Source organism: Lissotriton vulgaris, chromosome 6 (genome assembly GCF_964263255.1).
Source record: "Lissotriton vulgaris chromosome 6, aLisVul1.2, whole genome shotgun sequence".
NCBI classification, from domain to species: domain Eukaryota; kingdom Metazoa; phylum Chordata; class Amphibia; order Caudata; family Salamandridae; genus Lissotriton; species Lissotriton vulgaris.
In genome coordinates, this window is record NC_141694.1 from 1,680,583,286 (window position 1) to 1,680,596,377 (window position 13,092).

The window sequence follows — 13,092 nt, forward strand, 5'->3', positions numbered from 1 at the left end:
CGGCAGGTCCCTTGCGCGTCCCGCAACACGGAAGGTGTCTCTCCCTTATCAGCTCCTCCAGGAGCGAAAGTCCGTGCAGGTGGGCTGGTGGGCGTGTCTGCACTTGTGATCCTGGGAGCTGTAGTCTCCCGCTACGGCGGCTGTGGGATGGGGTGAGCGGCGGCAGGGGAGACTAACAGCGGGAGTGGCAGCAAGTGCAGGTAGGTGCTTGGCGCGGCAACAGATCTCCCAGCAGCTCCGCAAAGGCTTGTACAGACCCCGCTCCACCCAAGGTGTCTCTCCCTTATCAGCGCCTCCGGGCGTGAAAGTCCGTGCAGGTGGGCGTGTCTGTGCTGGTGATCCTGGGAGCTGTAGTCTCCCCCTACGGCGGCCGCGGGATGAGTTGAGCGGTGGCAGGGGAGACTAACAGCGGGAATGGCAGCAAGTGCGGGTAGGTGCTTGGCGCGGCAACAGATCTCCCAGCAGCTACGCAAGGCTTGTACAGACCCCCGCTCCACCCAAGGTGTCTCTCCCTTATCAGCGCCTCCGGGCGCGAAAGTCCGTGCAGGTGGGCTGGTGGGGGTGTCTGCGCTGGTGATCCTGGGAGCTGTAGTCTCCCCCTACGGCGGCCGCGGGATGGGGTGAGCGGCGGCAGGGGAGACTAACAGCGGAAATGGCAGCAAATGCGGGTAGGTGCTTGGCGCGGCAACAGATCTCCCAGCAGCTCCGCAAAGGCTTGTACAAACACTTATTTTTATCATGCCACACTCTTTAGAGGGTTCTGTAAATGTCAAAACATGCAGTTGTGCTGTTTTTGCATCTAGAGGATCTATAATTGATAGTATTATTTTGACCGCCAACACAGAAAAAAGCAAATAATTTTTTAATCATCTTTATAGATGTGGGGCCATATTATGGAAGTGCCCCTGGGGCGCAATGGGCATTTTCGCACGCTTTGACCGCCCTGGTTACACTTTGGTATTACAGATGGGGCCTCAGACGCTTGTGTGTCCTCTTCTGTTATACCGGTAGAGTTGGTGCGCATAAAGAGCCTGCACTATCTTCACAAGGCATTCCCTCTTTGGCATAGGGGGCAAGGGCCCATGCAAATGAGGGAATTCCTTTGCCCCTGCCCACGACCCATATTATAGATGTGGGTGCAGAGGCAAAAAAGCTGTAAGGAGGCACACTGACAGTACACCACTGTCAGTGCGCCCCCTGATGGCAGCCCTCTGGAGGGACTGAATTTGGAACCATGGACCCCACAAAAAAATTCCCTTGCAGGCATGTGCAGTCACTCACTGCATCCGCCTGCAAGGGGTCTCTAATCCCCTTTGAAAAGTACAGGCAAAGTGAAACAGGGAGCGGCTTCAAAGGAGCCTCTCGGTTTATCATTTGAATTTGCATTCTATGTGATAGGGGCCACTTCCCTGTTTGCGTCCACCCCACTTGTTTTAAGGTGCGCCAGGCCCAAACAGGGAAGTGTGCACTTTACATTATAGGGCCACTGATCCTTACACTTTTTTTAGTTGGAGTCTCAATTCGTGTATTTAGTAATATGTTTAAAATATATGTGGCAGAAACTATGGGCTACATGTAGGTAGGTTTCATTTTGCAATTTCCTAATGGCAAATGTTTGTTATTCACTATTAAGAAATTGCAAACACCTAATGTGTCTTTGACATATTTAGCAATTTTTAATTGGGACGCAATTGACCTACCTCATTACTGTTCAGTAGGTAGGTTGCAACTTGCAACCCATTGGAAATCGCTACAAATACAGGGATGGTGGCCTGATGGGGACAGACCACCACCATGTCTTTATTTGCTTTTAAATAAAGCAACATATTGAAAAAAACTGCAGCCCATCTTCCTGAAAGGAAAACAGGCTGCGTTTAAAAAAGAAATATGAAACGTTTCAGTTTCATGTTTCAAGAGAAGGCAATGGTTAGTGGGATCACTGGCTGCTCTGAAAAAACATATTCGAATTCATTTAAAAAGGGAAAGTGGTCTCCTTTGAACACCTTCCCATGCACGAATGGGTTACCACCTACTTAAAATGCAAATGTTTTGCGATGACATTTCATTCGCAAAGCATGTGCATAGCACCGTGAGTCAATATTAGGAAGGACTGCCCTTAACATACCTCTTCCTAATGCCGGATCACTAACCCATTTTGTGATACGATAATAGGTTACAAAATTGCAAAATGGATTCGTACGTAGGAAAATAAATTTTTTCCAGTCGCGGACGGCCCTTTTGCCACCAGAAAAAAAATACATACATGTGGCCGTATTAGTTCATATAATCTGTTTTTTGCAACACAGGTGGTAATCCCACAAAGTAAAGTTATGATGCTGGGTTGTGACTGAAGTCTATGTTATGGAGAAATCTGTTTTCAGACAATGAAAACTTTGATACTCAGATCATATAAAAAAGGCATACCACAGGAATTCTTCCTTTGGAATACAGAGTGGCAAAAAGTCCATTCTGCTATGGCACGCCATAATTGTGGAGTTCTTTATGCTGAAAAGATAATTTAAGCCCTTCACCTTTTACTCTAAAGTAGCCTGCTGTGAAGTGACTTAATATAGTAACTATAAAATAATCAAGCCGGTACATAGCCACAATCAGAGAGGACGAGAGCCAGCAAAAGTGCCTCTTGTTAAAGTTCAGTTTTCATTCCATTATAAGTAGGCAAGTTCCATAAGCTGCAATTACTTTTTGTTGTGACTAGCAACTTTTCAACTCATTGTTCAAGCTCCTTTAACCAGTCTCTAATTTTGCTCTACATTTACACAGAATTCTCTAGTAGAGTGTGTAGACTCAGTTCAGATAGAGGTGAGCTGTTAGATCGTCCCTACTGTTTCTGGTCTTCAGTTGTAGGACAGGAGACTATCAATAGAATTTCATCCGGGGCAAGCATTTCCACTTTGATGCAATATTTCTATGATAATACTTGACGTTGGAGATTTTACTGCACAAATGTAATGCATATATTCTTGCTCATGTATGATATACATGTTTTCCTAGCCTCGAAAAAGCTGTGGGGACTACTTGCTCGCTTGATGAAAAGTGTGTTGGATAGAAATTTGTCGAAAGTTTCATGAAAAAGTCTAAATAAAGTACGATTGAAGATTCAACCTTTGAAAAGAATGGCTTTTATGTACAACATTTGTGTGATAAGTGGTGTGCAAGGTTATTCATGAAATCCTTATGTTTAGTTGGAATTTTGTAGAATTGATGTCTTGTGTTCATTTCCAATGGCTGATTCTTGTACCGTCCTTTGTTTTTTTGTTGGCCTCTGGCTAAAAAAGAATTCTGCCATTTTGTGGTCTGATTAGAAGGCTCTCTGAACACAAAGGATGATTCAAGAATCAGACATGGAAAATGTGCACATGCCGACGTCAATTCTACAAAAATTTACAAAATCCTTTATCGTTAATTTATCACCTAATGTTCTAACGAAAGACAAAGAGTCGGTACTTGAATTAGGATTGACTTTTGTTCCAACTAAACATACAGATTTTGTGAGATTAAAAATTGAAGCATTGGAGTTCTTTAGAAAAATCAGACTCAATGACTCGTTTGCCAATAAAGAATATTGGCGGACCTAAGAAGCCTCAGGGTTATCTAGAAAGTTAATGTTTTGTCCACCACCTCACACTATTCCTAGGGAAGTCATTGCATTTGAACCAGCAGTACTCTCATCTCTCAGTTCACTAGAAAATAAAAAGGATTTTTGAAAAAACAACACTACCGAAAATCAAGAAAGAGCTATTCAATAACTTAAAAATGACAATCAGTAGGTTTAACAAGCTGATACGGAGTAGAGGTGGTAATTTGGGATAAAGATAAGTATTTAAATGAATGCTAAAGCCATGTCTACAACAAGGATTGGTATCGTCCGATTTTCTATGATGCAAGAAAAAAAAATTCAGGAGATTTCCAAAGTCATTCAAGAAGGATTTGATCAGGATGTTCTAGGCCCTAAGGAACTTGAATACATGAAAAAACAAGCTTTTGCAAAACCTTTGGGACCTTATATGTATTTAGTTATGCATCACATTAGCCTGGGTGCTGAAACATCTACTGTTCTTTTACATGGAGGGAATGTAAGCACCAAACTGCGGAACACGCCACTTATGGGAACACATGAAGAGAAATGCTGCCTATCAGCTGGAAATGGTATTGTCCAAACCTCTGTTTTTAATATTAAATCAGGGTCTTCGGAGGTCATTTCAATGAAAATACTAGATTTGAAAAATATATTATTGTCTAAGGGTCCTCGTGGAAAACAAGTTTTTATGGCCTAGAATCTAGGGAATGTTAAAGTGATTCTGGTATTTTACTGACCTTTACTGGTTGATTTCTATCAAGAAAGGTAAATAGAGGCAGTTGCCAGAAAATTAATAAAAGAAAGTCCCCAAGCAGAAAGCAATTCTGGTATTTTACTGACCTCTACTGGTCGTTTTCTATCAAGACAGTTCAATAGAGGCAGTTGAAAAGCAGAAAGAAATTCTGGTATTTTACCTACCTCTGCTAGTGGTGTTCTATCTAGACAGTTGAACAGAGCCAATTGAAGAGAAAGAAAATCTCTAAGGAGAAGTGGAATCAGACAAGTCCTGGGGCTGATCTCCAGAGCCCACAACATGCATACAACAGATCTTCCAGACAGCGCAAGCAGTGTCTAAGCTCGACCTAGTGAATCCTAGGATCCCAGTGATCTACTTCTTGGCTAAAATTAATAAAGATGACAAGAATCCCCCGTTGTGACTTTATCTTACAGCATATTTCACAGTATGTGGATTTTTTATGAAACCGTTTCTTAAAAAGGTCCCTTTGTATCTACGTGACACAATGGATTTCATCAATAAAGTTGAAGGCCATCAATTAACACCACAAGATCAATGGATGGTGACATTTCATGTGGTCTCACTTAATACTCAGATCCGCCAAGATGGAGGCTTAGAAGCTATTGAACACTTCCTGGAAAAAAAATAACGACCACATTGAGTTCCTACACCATTTATTTTAAAGTTGGTAGCCATAGCCCTCAAGAGAAACTATTTCAAATTCGAGGATGAGTATTTTTTCCAGGCGAAGGGAACTGCCATGGGTTATCCCTTTTCACAGGAAATGGCTGTACTCTTCATGGCAATGTTCGAAGAAAAATAAACCTTTAACAATAATCCATTTTCCATCTATATCACACAATGGCTATGGTATATCGATGCCATTTGGTGCCTATGGAGAGGTGATGAGGATAACCTGCACCCCTTCTATGATAAGCTGAATAATAGAAGTCTGGACATTAAATTCAGTATGGCAAAAAAACAACCAAGTGCAACTTTTCTGCAGGTAGAAGTCAGGTCAGTAAAAAACGAATTGGTGACAATGTTGCACAGGAAGCCCACAGACATGAATAATGTACTCCACTATAGGAGTTTTCACCCTCGCAATCTATGTGGCAATTGTGACAAAATATACATTGGAAAATCCCAGCAAGAAATCAAATGAATAGTCCAGCACAAATCAAGCATAAGGACTGAATCGGTCTCTGCCCCCTTAGTCAACCACTTTATCAATAAAGGACACACGCAGAATGACTTTAAATGGACAATCCTGAGCATGATCAAGCCCAATCCAAGAGGTGGCGTTTTGGAGGCAAGCTTAATGCAAAAAGAAGCTTACTTAATTTTGATATTTAATACAGAGCTTTGGGGCCTCAATGAAATGTCTGAGCTAAAACGACTATAAATAGAGTCAATTTCTATTCATCAAGACAATTTTTAAGTTTTCATAAAATTGCACTAGGAAAGAAGACTATTTTCTTTACACTTTTAAAAGACAAATTGAAGGAGAAAGGATATCTGCACAAACTTCTAAAACATTCCTTGAAAAGAAATTAGTATACTAGTTAAAAATAAAAACATTAGAGAAATTGATTTGTATGAAAATCATTTGCCAGCAAACAAATAATTTTAAAAAAATCCTTCGCACTAATTGGCATTTGATTAGAAATTCAGTTGGGGGATTGGATGTACCTTTATTTGCGAAGCATTAAAATGCAAGTTTAGAGAAACAACTACTTTGAGCCTGCAGCACCCAAATGTAAAAAAGAGGTGATCTAGGCTCCAATTGGAATTTGAAACCTATAGAAGGTCATCAAAAACGTGGGACTTGTACAGTGTGTAGTCAGACAACTGAAGGTTCAGTATTTGAGTAGGATCAGATCCAATGGAAACACGTGGAATTCTCGAACAGCAGAACCAAAAATGTGGTACAAGCGATTACCTGCCCATGTGACAAAATATACATTGGAAAATCCCAGCAAGAAATCAAATGAATAGTCCAGCACAAATCAAGCATAAGGATTAAAACGGTCTCAGCCCCCTTAGTCACGCAGAAGGACTTTAAATGGACAATCCTGAGCATGATCAAGCCCAATCCAAGAGGTGGCGATTTGGAGGCAAGCTTAATGCAAAAAGAAGCTTACTTAATTTTGATATTTAATACAGTGCTTTGGGGCCTCAATGAAATGTCTGAGCTAAACCGACTATAAATAGAGTCAATTTCTATTCATCAAGACATAGATGCTGCACTCCTTTGTAATTTTCTTTAACAAACATCTAGTCTGTCCAGTTGACTAATTTAGCTACTACATATACCAGCATGCAATGGGTGACCCATGCTGTGCTCCATTACAATTTATTGAATAAATACCTCATTCGACAAGCAACTAGTTCAGTCTGTACTCTGGTGAGAGCCAGAATTGCTTTCACACACTGCAAATAAATAAGCTCCCCTTTTAAATGTGTACATCTTTGCATTCTCATTAAGGTTTTTCTTTTTCTTATTGTAGGCTTTGCCTGCCAGCAAACATTCAACATTTAAATGTAGCCGCTCAGTTTCCATTCGTCGTTTGCAACATTGTTGCATTTTAGAGTTAACACGCCTGGTGAGGCCCCAGTTGATTAACCAGAGGCATTCCAGACAAACACAGCCACAATGTTTCACATCCAGTGCGTCCTACCAGGATGGAAGGTTTGAATTCAGACTTCTATTTAAATACAGCAGCGTAGAAAGTTTTATTCCTGTTAATTATGCATATCACTTGAGACAAATGACTGTGCCCAACATTTCAGGCACCATTGAAATCTTGCTGAAGTTCTAGTATTTTAGTCAAATTCACTGTCAACAAGAGTGCAAAATCTCAGGCAAATACAGAAATTATTTTGTTCAAGTGAAATTTTTGTCCAGACTTGATTTATAGCTAAAACACTTCCATTTCTACAGATGCCGAGTAGCAGTCAAATGCACCTTGAAGCTGTGTGCCTGAAGGACAATTTAATTAATTTCACAACAGCAAGCAGGTTCAGGAGTTACCAGGTACTAGCTTGAGTGATGCTTTGGGGCTCAAGGAGCTCTTAATTAAAAGGAGTGAGAAGTTCATCACCTTATCATTGTATATATGGCTATCCCAGCCAGTAAGGGTCCTGAGGAGAACCCTACAAACCACAAGAGGTTTGAAACGTGTAGAAGGATACCATTGGGGAGTGCCTTTGAATTGTATCATGTGGCCAGTGGGCAATCTCAATGAACTTTCACTGATCCCACAGCTTTAGAACACCCAAGAGACAGTAGTAAATAGAGGTTCACATTATAGAGAATGACTGTGATAGTTACCTCTGTTCAATGTCAAAATGTAGTGACTGGCATTTTTTAATGCACTTATATCTTCAGTTAAATCACATTTATATTTGGTGTTTCATGTATATTGATTTTGTTTATTTGTGTCACGGTTCAGTTCTGAGCAGCCTTGTCTAAGGCTGTGGGGTAAATTATGTATTTTGAAAATGTTTAAGGGGTCGCTTTTCATGACATGTTGAAAATCTATCATAAGTGTTGGAATGTTAATGAAAGATATGTGATTAAATTCACAGGCCAAGATGAATCAATTTTCCTGTCCTGGATTCCAAAAAGAAGTGGGTTAAACATTTACAGCTAGATCCTGTTTGTGTTCAGCACCTTCTAAAGATATATAAATAAAGAGAAACCCGGGGTCTGACTGAGGTTTTTTATCTTTAAGCCCCCTGGTCTTCATCTATCTGAAGAGCTCCCAACACTGTGGTTGAGCCCACCCTGACTTTTAGGGGTCGGGGTGACCCGATGATGAAGCATGACACCACTAGGGTGTGTGAGGGTAATTAAAAACAAAAGGTGCTTTTCCCCAAACACATGATTGTGATTAGCACAACCTTCCACTAGAGAGGTCCCTTTCATTTATACGTTTCTCTCTTGTTTTGTAACTTACCATCCATTCTGACCATTGGTTAGTATATTGGAGTATTTTTTGTGATATATAGGTTGGATCTGACCACACCTGCCAGCGGGACAAGGAGCCGGCAACCTTTTAAAGTTCTATATATATCCAAATCAGCGATATGAGATGTATTACGCTTCAAGATTGCTGTCAAGTTTCTTCTCACCAGCACAAATCTTGGTCTCTTATTTCAGTGGCGGCTGGTGACATTTGAAAGTGGTGAGGCGTAAAGTTATTGTGGTACTGCATTGAGGCGAGCATGCTTTGCGGGAGCCGGAGCAACCTATGTGGGGTTCGGGGGTTTCCCCCTCCAAGAATTAAAAAAAAAAGAGTGCATAAATGGATCTTTTTCATGCAAATTTGAGGAAGCAGGAAGGTTGATAAAGCACTTGCGAAAGTGTTATGACAGGATCTTTAACAACATCCTCATATCCATCAACTTCACCCTAACACTTCTGCAATGTATAAAAGATTTAAAGACACACTTCTTCAAAGAATAGTACATCACAATGCAGTAACACATCACTGGAGGAGCCACTGATTCATGATTTTTTTTTTGTAAATATATTTTTATTGCAGATAAGATTTACAGTTGTACATCGGTCAACGATAAGGCAATCGGTGATGGTAACACCGATGGTGAGGTAGTACTGTTACACGGCCATTCAGCCCACAACCCGGGGGTCGGGCGGCAATTTGTAATTAAACGATGAGCGCGGGTCTTGCGGTCATCCAAATACGACCAGTTATAATATACAATTTCACATCTGCTTTTCTAAAAGAAAGTAACCCCCCCCCCCCCCCAACTCAACAAAACTCACCCAGAGGTCTAGTGTCCAAGCAACAGGTTCAAAATTCCAAGAATTTATTAGGAAGCTTGTAGTGCTCCCTCCTCCCTCTATCCACCTCCCTCCTCCCCCCCACTCCATCGGGGCATAGTTAGATTATCACAGAGCATTCGGCAAGAGACTTTTCGCAGTCTGGAGGAAATGCAGTGAACCTGTTGCATTACGGGGACGCAGGCTGCTCATTGGCATCACTATCAGGTTCGCTAGGTGTACTGTGATCGCGTAAGGCCTGCACCAATGCTTCCCATGCTTGTGCTGATTCCAACGCCCTCTCATTCTTCTGCCGCCTTGCTAGTTGATATCTCAGGGTGCTCTCTCCCTCAGCCCATTTGAGAAACTCGTTGCGCTATTTAGTGCCCGTTGGACCAACTCGTGCCTTTCAATGTTGTGTTATTTCCCGTTTCGCCAAGAGCAGTCCCATGTCAGTGAATTTGCTGGTAACTTTGTTTTTGGGGGTATGTGGAAACCAATGTAAGATCCCTACTGCAATGTCGAATTGTAGGGTCCGCTCTGTAACCTTAGTGAGGGTGTCCCAATTAAAATGTCCAGTAGGAGGACAAAGCGGGACAGGACCATAACGTGGGGAAGGTCAGCTCCAATCGTCCGGCACCTAGGGCAGGCCGCAGTGTCAGAGGCAAAGTACTTTTGTATCTTCTCCGGGGTCAGGTATGCTCGGTGTAATATATATAAGTGGACCAATTGGAACCAAGCGTTGCGCGTGCTCTTCCAAGCTCGGTGCATCAGCTGGGCCCACGTGGTCTCCGGGATGACCCTCCCTATGCCTGCCTCCCATTTGGCCTTGAGTGTCTCCAATGGAGGCAACCTCTCGTTAACCATCCTGGAGTATAAACACGTTACAGCTTTAACCGTTCCCGCTGCCATCATAACATACTGACATGCCATAGACGTCTGTGGTTCTTCAAGACCATTCTACCAGCGCGCCTGAAGTGCCCTCGTGACCGCCGCGTGTAGCAGGAAATCGCCCCGGGGGCGTCAAAGCGGTCCAAGATTGCCTGGAAGGGCAACAGCACTCCATACTCGTATAGGTCGCCGATAACTTGTATGCCCGCGTCCTCCCAAACTTGTAATTGCGACCAATCTCCACCATGTGGTAGCGCTGTGAGCATTCCCAATGGGATTTCGGGGGCGTAGGGGTGGTTCATTCCCGATTTGCGTTGTACGTGGTTCCAGCACGATCTGATAGTGCGTTCCTCTTGCGTGAGGCCCCTCATAGCTAGCCTCTGCTGCAGTGCAATATAAGAAAGAACGTGTCTGGGTATGCCCAGCCCCCGCTCCTCCTCTGAACCCCGAAACTCCTGTGCCACCTCCTGGGTGTAGGTCTGCAGTTGGGCAGCTAAGTAGTATGTTTCAAAATCGGGAACAGCTAGTCCCCCCTCCGCTTTAGGTCTCAGCAAGGTCTTAAGCGCAACTCAGCGGCGGCCCGATCCCCAAAGGAAAGCCACGATTAGTGATCTCAGGTTCCGGAATACGGCTGGTGGAATCCAGATCAGAAGGGTCCTGAAGTAATAGAGTAGCCGGGGAAGCGCCACCATCTTCAGTAGTGCTATACGTCCTGCTACTGACAACGTCAGGGTAGCCCAAAAGGACATGCTACCCTTCAGTGCCCGAACGCATCGGGATATGTTGCCCTCCAGAACGTCAGCAGGGCAATGGTAGATATAAACCCCCAGATATTTGAGGCAGCTGGGTGCCCATCTGATCACCCTAGGTGTGTCAGGCTGGGGTTCCCCCTTGCGAACCGGGAACAAGCAAGTTTTCAACCAGTTCACCCTAAGGCCCGATATTTCACTGAAAGAAGTGAGTACTGCGTTGGCACCAGCCAAGGCCCCCTCAGCATCTTCCAGGAAAAGCAACAGGTCGTCAGCATACAGGGAAATAAACTGCGGCCTGACAAGGTCCGCAGGCCTCCATAGTGGGCTCCGGTGCGAACTGACAATGCCAGGGGTTCCACTGCCAGCGCGAAAAGCAGCGGGAATAATAAGGACAGCCCTGCTTTGTACCTCGCTCTACCGGGTATTGTTGGGAGATCAGTGGGCCCGATCTAACCCTCGCCATCGCAGAGGCATAGAGCACTGCAGTCCAACGCAAGAATCCCTCCCCTACCCCAAAACAACTAAGCACTCTACGGAGGTATTCCCACTCTAAACTATTGAAAGCCTTCTCCAAGTCAATCGAGAGGATCATAGGTTGGGGAGCCTCGTTGTGGCCCTCCTCCAACAGGCGGATCAGGCGGCGGATGTTCATTGTAGTGTTGCGCTTGGGGATGAATCCCGCCTGGTCCTTATGTACCAGGGAGCCCATGTGCCCCAGCAATCTCGATGCTAGGGTGCTGCTTAATATTTTATAATCTACCGTGAGCATCGAAAGTGGCCTATAAGACGCCGGGACGCTACTCTCCCTATCGGGCTTGAGCAGGGGGACCACGAGGGCCTAGCGCATTGAGCCTAGGAGGTGCCCCAGGTGCTTCGTCTCCTTGTAGATTATCAAAAGCCGCGGGGCAAGGAAGTCAACATAGGTGGAATAGAACTCCACAGGAAGTCCGTCTAGACCCGGAGTTTTGTTGCGTGCCATACGTTTTATGGCACTGCGGATCTCCCCTAGCTCCACGTCTCTCCCCAATTTCTTCGCCTGTTCGGGCTCCAGCGTAGGGATAGGCAAATATCGTAAGAAGTTATTAATGGTGGTAGTGTCTGTTATCATCCTACTCTGGTATAACTCTTCGTAGTAGTTCATGAAACAACTAAGGATTTCGGGCTGGGTATAAACCTCCACTCCCTCAGCGTCCCGCATAGCAACCGTGGGAGAGGTGCGTCTCGTAGGGTTAGCCAGCCAAGCTACGAGCGCCCCCGATTTGTCACCCTCTGCTAGTGATCCGGTCAGGTAAGTTTTATAGTCAAAACTGCGTAGTCTGTCAACTTCAACAGCCACAGCTTCCTTCGCCGCTGCGGTCTGTTGTTGAAGCTCCGGGTGGCCGGGCCGCAGGAGCTCCAGCTCGCGAAGCTTCCGATCAGCCTTGCCGAGGTCCTCTAAGAGGACTCGTCGCATCCCTACTTTCTTTGTAATGCAATAGTCTCTCACTACCACCTTAAAGGCGTCCCACTCCGTGGCCCTTGCCCCAGTCGTACCCTCATTCTCCGCAAAGTAGGCGGTGATTCTGTCTTCCAGTTCACTCCGAAACACTAGATCCTCCAGCATCTTGGGGCGCAACCTCCAAGTTGGGACACAGGGGGTACCCGGGAACCATCTGAAGTAGGCCAGAAGAGGGTTGTGGTCGGAGATAGTTCTCGCTAAATACTCAGATCTTGCAGCCGAGGACACTAATTCCGCCGATCCCAATAACCCATCCAGCCGCACATGCAGTTCATGCATGCCGGAGAAGTGGGAGTAGTCCCGGGTATGCGGGTGTTGGGCTCGCCAGATATCCGTCAGTCCCCATTTAGTCTGCCATTCCAGTCTACCCCTGGCTACCCGGCAGGTTGGTGAGTCCGCCAGGGGAGGGTGAGATCTATCAAGATCTATGTCCACCACCAAGTTGAAGTCCCCTCCGATCAAGAGTGGCCCAGTTATATAGTGGGCCAGGGAGCCCGACAGCGCCGCGAAGAAGGTCAGCTGGTCCACGTTGGGCGCGTTTCCTTCCCAGTATAAGAATTGGCTTGGTAGTTTGGTTTGCCCTGTTCCCATCATGCACCTTGACAGGAACAGACTAATTTTTATGTAGCCAGGTTCTGAGCTGGGATGGTGCAGTGATCTAAAAAACGGTGATGGATCAAGCCCTGATCTTTGGACTGGGTAAGAGTGGTCTGCTTAATTCAGACACTCTGTTCATCACCACCCCCTTTTCTGAATCATCGGGCGCGCTTATGCTGCAAATCTTTTCCCCCCAATTTACCCGCTATGGCCACAAACCTCCCTTCCGGA